Here is a 9,830-nt window from a genome sequence, read left to right on the forward strand (position 1 = left end):
TGTATGTATGTATGTATGTATGTATGTATGTATGTATGTATGTATGTGTATGTTTTGGAGGCACTGTTTTATGATCTTAAATTAGATTGTTTTTGTCACTTGGAATTGTTTCATCCCTGGGATTTTATGTTCAACATTTCCTTTGTAATAAATTGATAAAATCATCAAGCTGTCTTTTTTGTCTACCTTGTTTTTTCGACAACAACCCCAGTTAATCTCTTTGAAAGAAGAAGAAAATAAAACTCTTGAGTCGGAATGGATCAACGGATCTCTAGATTACCAAAGAAGAGTTTGGATTATGGATTATAACCCTGGATGGAGTTAAGGACACACTCAATAAAGGCAACAAAAAGGATAGATGAAGTGTGAAGGGTTACACCCCATTGTGAATGACAGAGGTGGTCAACCAGGAGGGGTTTTATCTGAAATCAGCAAATTTAATTATGAAACAAAGTGACCCAACAAAAAGACGGGGGTGGGGGGGGAGTGGGGGGTGGGGGGGCAGTGCTGAGCAGCTGAAGTTAAGCCAGTTTTGAGGGAAAGCACTTCACCTTAAGGTTTCTTAATTAAATTGGTTGACAAAACCACTTAGACCTATTGTGTGTAAGGTGTGTGTGCGGTTAGAAGTAGCAGAATTGTTATTGCTTGACTCAGGCACCATTTAAACCCCCTTACTGAGACAACTGGCCTGCTTGTGTGAAGGTTTAGTAAATTCAAGCGTGACTGAAATGTAACAGACGTTGGGCTTAAGGTGATCTGTTTGAGGGTATTGAGGCAAAAATGTCAAACTTTCTTCATGTAACTCTGGTTTACATAAAAGTAATCAGACAATATTTGAGATTCAGTCATTGTTAAATTTGTGAGCAGCTCACTCAAAATACAGATGGAGTTTCATAATTTCATCCTTTTAGAACGACAGTACTTTAGATAATGAGCCTGAACTTCTTACCCCCTTGGTGGAGCGAATAGGGGTGACTGGAATTCCCTCTGTCTGTCCGTTCATGCTTGGTGTGAAGTGAACATGAAAATTTGAAAAATAAGTGAGGTACTGATGTCCATTTAAGTGTATGGTTAAATCTAGACATACAAAAGGTTCCTTTCTAAAAGTGGGTTGCCATGATGAAATCCAAAATGTGACAAAGCGTGCGTGACGAAGCACGCCGCTGAGAGATCTTCCACGTAATTGTAGCAAAAGGCGGCGCTATAAAGTATTAATGCATGGGGGCCGAATAATATTGCACGCCCCACTTTTCAGTTTTTTATTTGTTAAAAAAGTTTGACACATCCAATACATTTCATTCCACTTCACGATTGTGTCCCACTTGTTGTTGATTCTTCACAAAAAAATAAATTTTATATATTATATTTAAAGCCTGAAATGATGTTAGATGTTATTACTGTTTTTCTTATACATTTTATTGTTGGATGTAACTGGGACCCTGTGTACATAATTTCGCTCCACCACATGTACCACATGAGGTGCGAATGACAATAAAGAATCTCTGACTCTGACTCTGACTCTGAAATGTGGCAAAAGGTTGAAAAGTTCAATGGGGCCGAATACTTTTGCAAAGCACTGTATTTTGATAAAATAATTGCATGAAGAAAGGAGTTCCTTTTTATAAACTCACCATTCAGCATCTCATAAAGCATGACTTTTATGAATTATGTCATAGCACTGAACATGTGTCTGTAAGTTATAAAGACCAAATGGATTGACATAAAGTAAAGCAAAAATGCTGATTGAAAGACATGTCCATGTTTTTTTGGAGTAACGTTGGACATTGACAGCAGCAGTGGCCCTGAACAGCCAAGGATTTGCTTAAAGCTACAGAGGCTAAAGCAACAACAAGAAGAGCTTTTAAGCAAACAGCTCTGGCATCTCTCTCTCCTTTCATTGTGTGGGAAAGCCATTTTTTTCCATCTGAATCCTGCCTGAATGTGGCTCTGTTGGGAGAACGAGGAGCTTTATCAATCCCTCCAGACTAATCTCATCCCTAAACCAAAGGGTGTCAGTGGGTGGCCCAGACCAAAATAAGGCAATAGGTTACCTACTTGACTAACTCAGTCACTCCTTATCCTGGACAATTGACCACTCTGCTGGTCCCACCTGATAGGATGACCTTTGTCTTTTCTATACACACAAAAACATGTTCAATGTAGCTAAATTTGCACATGCAAACATGTTAATCTCAAAAGCAAAACACTTTCACTTGCCATCATTTTTCCTGTCTTTGAGTCCTCAGTGTCCAAGTTGGAAGGTGAAGGAACATGTGGGGGGTGATGCAGATTTATTTTACATCTTTCTCAGCAAAAAGGTTAATTAAGGCAGAAGCTTCAGTTCTCTGGGTGGTAGCCTGATGAATCTTCAGCAGGCTATCGACTCCCGCAGAAACCTTATCACACTGAGAGCAGTGCTCAAACTCCCTGTGATAACTATCTGATAGACTGAGATGGACATGGAGCAATGTATATATAGAGAGACAAAAAGAGAAAATTGGAAAACAGAAAAAGAAACTTGTATTTGAGGCACATTCAGGTGATTCAATTCAAATTCTTACTCAACTGCGAATGCCATCAAAGTCCTTATTTAATTTAGAAAGTTGGACAAAGACAAGTAAAATGAGAACATTATTGGGTGAAAGACCGATGAAAAAGGACACCTCGTGACACAAAAGGCATCCATCATGTGCTGGTTCAGTTGCTGCTGTGAGAAAAAGGAACCTAGATTAAAGAAGATGAGGAGCCCAGTAGCGCTGCAGAGAGCCAGGCTCGAGGATTTTCCTTGTTCAGCCGAGCTTTAGCCTTTGGACCGTTGACAGCAATAAGATTCCTATCACTGCTCACATGTGGGCTGCAACACATGCAACCCAGTACATACTGAACCAACCCCCCACCCCACCCCCACACACAGATGATTGTATGCATGCAGTCTTAAGCCTCATTTTTCAGCCAGTCAGAGAGTGGAATTAAAATAGCACCCATTCCATGGAGCTTGTCAAACAACGTTCAGTGATAAGATCACAAAATCAGGGAAATACACAATATTGAAATTTAGCCCATTCAAGTACTAAAATCATTTAATGTGTTTCTGTTCTTTATTAACAAAGGATATGTGCATAAGTAAAAGAAGATAATGTGGTTTTATATTCCACATAGCTAAGTTATTACAACTTTTATAGTCATGCTAAAACAAACACCACTTAAGAGAGAGATTATGTGGTTTGGTTTTATCAGTGCTTAGAAAGATTACAAATAACATACATTCTTCAGTAAGGATTACTGTTAAAATCAATCCACAATGCTGTGCAAAAGTCACAAGCCAGTGGATTAGATTCTTCCACAATTTACTAATAGAACAAGCAGGAAGGCATAAACTGCAGCCCTGAACTGACCTAACGAAGCTGCCTAATTTATGCTGGGTGCGGCCACTAAGTAGATAAATTCACAAAACAGTTTAAGCTTTGCCTGGGTCAGTCTGGTCCAGGTTCCAGGGTCATTGCCTGGAGAAGTTTGGACGACTACCAGCTTGACTTTCCATGCATATCAGCTCATGCAGAAAATTTGACGTCAGTAGACTGCATTGATTAACACAGACGCTGACAATTGACATTGATTTGTTCACTTCCTCGGTTGTGTAAATGACTTCCAACGACTGTAAACAAGCTAATATTAGCTAGCGTTAGCTTAACTTTTTATGTCGGCTTGCCCTCAGTTGCTTTTGGCATGATTCTGCTGTATGGCATCATACTCTCATGTAGCTTTCTGCTGTGTTCTTTCTAGCAGCACGCAATCATCTCTGTCTCTGTTTTAACTTGTTTTTGATGAGAGAAAGAATGGTGAGCAGGTGTAGCATGAGATCCATGTTTTCTATTGTTGAGTGTCACAAAAAATGACATCACATGATCATGCTATGACGATTCCACCAACTTGCAAAATCAACAAAGCTTTGCATATATAGGGAAGACCTGGGCAAAAGCAAAAACGCCTTCAGGTCACCTATATGAGATTTCTGAATAGACCACAGTGGCGATGGGGAGGGGGGTTTGAAACTCACCTCTGATGCTCCTTTCTGTCATGAGAAAAACAGTAACAAAGATAAAACAATTGATGTGAAATTTTAAGCAGCGTAATAATGTGATGAAGTCATGATACATTGTCTGTGCAACCACTGATTGTGTTATAAAACAAGAACAAAACAGATTTACTTCTGAAGGAAGCTTGATGATGATGGACTGCAACTTTGTATTCAATCAAAGAGAAGTTAAGCACAAAGATAACTGCTGAAAAGTGATACCATGGAGACATCTGCCACGCATTAAATGTTTTGCACTCCACATCAACACAGCTGAGTTCTGCTCCACACCTCTTGGTTTTGAAATGCCTGCTTCAGTTCTGAAAGCTCACGTCTGTGCGGGACAAGGCTGGCTCCATCTCTTATTTATAAACGGGCAGAGGCAGCAAAAAGACGAACTGGTCTTTGCAGCCGTTTGGCACAGCTGTTTTGTGAACGTGCCAAGTGATTCCAAAAATGAAACTGAGTAATGAGTGCCTTGAGAACTTGTGATGCTTACCTTTTAAATAAGAATAAAATAAGTAGCTGGTCTGGGGATCACACATAGTGAAAGACACGCTGACATGCAGAGCAGGAAGGTTTTCAGAAACATGAAAAGCTCAGCTTGTGTTCTTCAGACAGTGAAAATGAGCAGGAAGTGATGAGTCTCCATTGGCAGGCTCTAATAAGCTGGGCTTCTGCTCCTTACCTGCATGTATATTTACACTTTTATTGGTCACAGCTGGTAACTAAGACATCATTCATTCTCAACTCCAGCCCCCTGCTGTCCTGGCTCCTGTAATCCCCTTGGAGTGAGGGATTGTGGGGCATGGCTGGGTTCTTCACCCACATATGACCCCATCAACTGAGCAGCTCTCCACCAGCTAAATGATTGATGCTAGCTTTTGTTAACTAGACTCCTGAGTCCCAAAATAACTAAAGCCGACTGACTTGTCATCTGCAGTTTATGTGTGTGTATGTGTGTGTGTGTGTGTGTGTGTGCGTGCTTGTGTATAATCTGTACAGGAGACTCAGTACAAATATTTGTGCAGGAAGGAGTCACCATGTGTTCGGGTAGATTTGTTAGAAAATCTACTTGTGGCTACAAAAGTTTAACGCAGAAAATCTTTTGAGTAGTTTAGATGTTTTGATTGGGAAATGTGTGTCTGTGTCGAGCTCAACAACGCGACTCTTTTGTTTCTGTTTGCCCTAAAAACCCAGCAGATTCATGAGCTCTTTGGCGTGGATTCTTCAGCTTTACGTTTTCATTCATATAGGTATCCACGGAGAAATCACTGCATGACCTGATGAAGACAGGGTTGGGTCGTGATAAGATTACAGCTAAGCTAATTGAATAAGTGGTTCATGTTTTTGGTTCACCGGTTAGCCTGCTAGCTCTTTTTGAACTCATGACACTCATTGCACATCCCATTAAGTTGCTATAAAAGACTAATGATGGAAAATACACGGGTTACACCAGAGGGAGAGTCAAAAGAAAATGAGCTTTAATGTACCTGGAAATTCAAAGGCACTTATCTTTTCAAGTGACAGTAATATAGCATAAAATGTACTAAAGTTCACCAGTTGCTAAGGGTTACATTTTAGAACCGTATCAGTAACCTTTAATTTTCCTTCAGTTTTGTTCTCTGCACCTCCTTTTAACTGGAATATCTTTACAATCATTGAATTATTGCAGGTCAATGGATCTAGCAGGCAGTAGTGGCTCCTGAGCATAAATGTTAGTTGGGCAGACATTTGTTTCCTGAATTGCTAATAAAACACATTTTACTATTTGCATTATATTTTATGTGGAAAACTATAGGACATGTTGGCATTTTGTTGCTTTTCTTCTTTTCCCTCTCGCGGGTTGAGGTTGAGTCTTGTGAAAACAGTCTAATAATTAAAGAAACAAACGCCTCCCACATCCACATGCACCCACACGACCACCAAAAATAGGAACATATTTTATTTTAACTCACCCCTTTGCTTTAAAACTCTAACCAATGCATCCAGGAGCCACATAATTAGCTTACAAAAAAAGATCCATTTGTAGGCGATCTAAGAGTCGACAGGTGAAAATAGACCGACCATGTTGGAGAAAATGTCCCTTCTGTTTTTCAGTTTTTGTGCACAGTTCATAGCTGCTCTGCTTGCTTTCACCTGTTTTAAACTGATAATGTATCTTCCAAATTTAGACTCACAGATTATTAAACACAAACTTTCCACTGGTTTCTCCTGCAGGCATGCTGCAGCTTTTGCTGCATCAAATAAGATCCCAGGAGGTGAGTTAGCAGTAGATGTATCAATGAGCTAAAGCTAGCAGAATGTTTTCCACCCCAATGAGACTCTACTGGAGCGACCTGCAGTTCTGATCACTACTAGCTTCTACAGTTGGCATAAATGACTCATTGAAGAAATGACTCATTGACGGGAACCAGATCTTGATGATCTGTTTACATCATAGAGCCATTCAACATTGAATGAGTTTGAAGGGCAGGGTCACACCACGTGGTTTGTCAAGTGCCCCGACAAACAATTTGGACTGATCGCAAACATCACATCTGGTCCACTGATCAATGCACGCAGTGGCTTGTCCTGCTCCAGAACTGAAAATAACAAAAACTGTGAATGAATGACCAAAGTTTGTTGAAAAACATCCATCCATCCATCAATCCATTATCTTTACCTGCTTTTTCCACTTTGGGCCATGGGGGTCGCCAGTTCCCGTATCCAGCCATTACTGTGTGAGAGGTGGGAGACACCCTGGACAGGTCTCCAGTCCATCACAGGTACACCCTGGACAGGTCTTCAGTCCATCACAGGGACACCCTGGACAGGTCTTCAGTCCATCACAGGGACACCCTGGACAGGTCTCCAGTCCATCACAGGGACACAGAGACAAACGAGACAAAGGACCATTCACTCTCACACTCACACCTAGAGACAATTTAGAGTTACGTATCAGCCTAACATGAATGTTTTTGGTCTCTGGGAGGAAACCGGTGTACCCAGAGAAAACCCACGCATGCAAGGAGAGAACATGCAAACTCCATCCAAAAAGGCCCCCGGACCGGGGTTTGATCCAGTGTAACCTGCTCGTGGAGAGACAGCAGCTCTACCAGTTGTGCCACCGTGCTGCCTGCTAATTAGGTCATTTGGATTTTTTTTTTTTATCTTTGGTTAGGAGGAACTACCATACTCTGGGGCAGTATGCTGGCTCTGTTGATAGAGCTGTTGCATCTCAGTGAGAAGGTCGCTGGTTCAAATCCTGGCTGGGGCCTTTCTGGGTGGAGTTTGCATGTTCTCTCCGTGCTGCGTAGGTTTTCTCCGGGTACTCAGGTTTCCTCCTACAGACCAAAAACATACATGTTAGGCTGACTGGTGACTCTAAATTGTCTCTAGGTGAGAGAGAGAGAGAGTGAATGGTTGTTTGTCTCATTTGTCTCTATGTGTCCCTGCGATGGACTGGAGACATGTCCAGGTTGTCCCCCACCTCTGACACAGTGACTGCTGGATATGGGCACCAGTGACCCCTGCAACACAAAAAAAGAAGAAGCAGGTAAAGATGATGGATGGATGGATGGATTAAACTACTATGTGGGCAGAATGATGGCTTAGTGGATAGCACCGTTACCTCAATGCAAAAAGGTTCTGGGTTCAATTCCCAGTTTGGACTTGGGGTCTTTCTTTGTTGAGTTTGTATGGTCTTCTTGCATTTGCATGGGTCTTCTCTGAGTACTCCAGTTTCCTCCCACAGCTAAAGGTAAACGTATATATACGTATATGGGGCCAACAATTTTTTAACATGTGACCACACACCATCTGACCTCATGGACCAGCTGCTCCTGCATCTTGGGAAATTATGGTTAGACCTTCACTATGGAAGCCAGTCTTTCCTCTCATTAAATGGCAATTAAACTGGGTCAAAAAATGGTTCTTAACGAACCTCACAGGTCCAGTAAAACTTTTTCATCATTCACACGCCACACAATGTCTCCTGAGAATTTGTGATATTACCATAATGAAAGGAGCAGCTCTGCAGTGAAATGTGAAGTTTGCATTTCAAGGAGCTTTAAAGATTCGAATATGGAGGAAATGACCTAAAGGTGTCCAATATGCATGCAGTTAAGGAGAAACTAAGGAACAGTTTTTACAATACTGTTTTTAAGTGTCTACACAACAACAGCCACCTGGTTCTCTGACATTAAACTTTATGAATTTAAGTTTCAGAGATTTTTTAAACTCCTGCATCATTTCACAGATGATGGTGGACCTGATGGTGTTCACACATGCTCACTACAGCTGCAGTCAGACAGTTGTAGTGGAGAGCAGAGTACTGTTTGTGCTGCTCACACTTTTCAATTTATTTAAATGGATGTACTGTACTTATATAGCTCCTTTTTATCTTATGAAGATACTTAAAGCTCTTTACAACACGATCTGTGTCCTCATTTACCCATTCATACAGCACTCTACTAGAACTCTACCAAGAATAATCAGAGCTTTATCACATTCATACACCGATGGGACACACATTGGAGGAAATGAGGGGTTCAGTGTATTGCCCAGAGACACTTCAAGATGTGTTTATCAAAGCTTCTGACCCAGAACACAGTCTCCTTTATCAGTGAGAGTGTAAAAATCACAGTGCCAGCTAGAAATCTGGCATGAAAACTACAAGTTTGACGTCTTTTATGGTCTCCTCTAAACAGCGATTGCATCACAGCATTATCGTATGCATTTGTAACGGTTATACAATGACGCACGACAACTTGGTGGTTAGTGCAGTTGCCTCACAGCAAGAAGGTCCTGGGTTCACTCCCTGAGTTGGACTTGGGGTGTTTCTGTTGTGTTTGCATGTCCTCAGGTCTGCATGGGTTTTCCCAAGAACTCCGGTTTCCTCCCACAGTCCAAAATCATGCATGTTAGGCTGCTTCTCAGGTAAAAGAGATCTGTGATTTGCCTGGTTAAGTAAGGTTAATAAATAAAAAGTAATAATGAAAATAAAACATCTAAAGTATTTTCAGGAGATCGTTCACCTGTAAATTAGGTCTAAATTATAGAAGTTAAAGACAGTGTTTTCTCAGACTGTACGACATTTTCCCACCAGCTGTTTAAGCTTCACCAGTTGCAAATTTACACGTTATCCACTATTTAGACCTAAAGTTTGACTTTTTATTATAAACAATAAGCTACAACATTTCAAACAGAAATAGTTTCATAAATATATAAAATGATAAAACATTCATTTCATAGATAATTCAGCATTTCACAAATTGAGTTTTCATCCTGTTTTACTGTCACATCAAGGCGCCTGACCCAGTGATGTGTAGCTTTTTAGTTTTTTCTCCATTTTAAATGATTTTGTGCTTCTTCTCTTGGTTACCAAACCAAACCAGAAGGTTTTGCTTGAAATGTTGAAAGTGACATTTGCAATTTTCCAAGAAAAAAAAAACACTCTGAACATCAGTTCATGCAATAAATGCTCTTTGTTGTGTTGTGTTTGGATGTTGGAGGGATATTTGTCTCTATAACCCTGTGATGGACTGGAGACCATTCAGGGTGTCCCCCGCCTCTCACACAGTGATAGCTGGATGTGGACACCAGTGACCCCCACGACCTGAAAACAGGAAGACACTAGTAAAGATCATGGATGGATGTTTCCTATAATGAGTAACTTAAATTTTCTCATCATCACTCCTTATTGAGCATGGACTTTTTTGGTTTAGAATGAGTTTGACATGACTGTCGACAAGGAAGAGGGCCAGCTCCAGAG

Source organism: Nematolebias whitei, chromosome 6 (genome assembly GCF_014905685.2).
Source record: "Nematolebias whitei isolate Nwh7 chromosome 6, NemWhi1, whole genome shotgun sequence".
NCBI classification, from domain to species: Eukaryota; Metazoa; Chordata; class Actinopteri; order Cyprinodontiformes; family Rivulidae; genus Nematolebias; species Nematolebias whitei.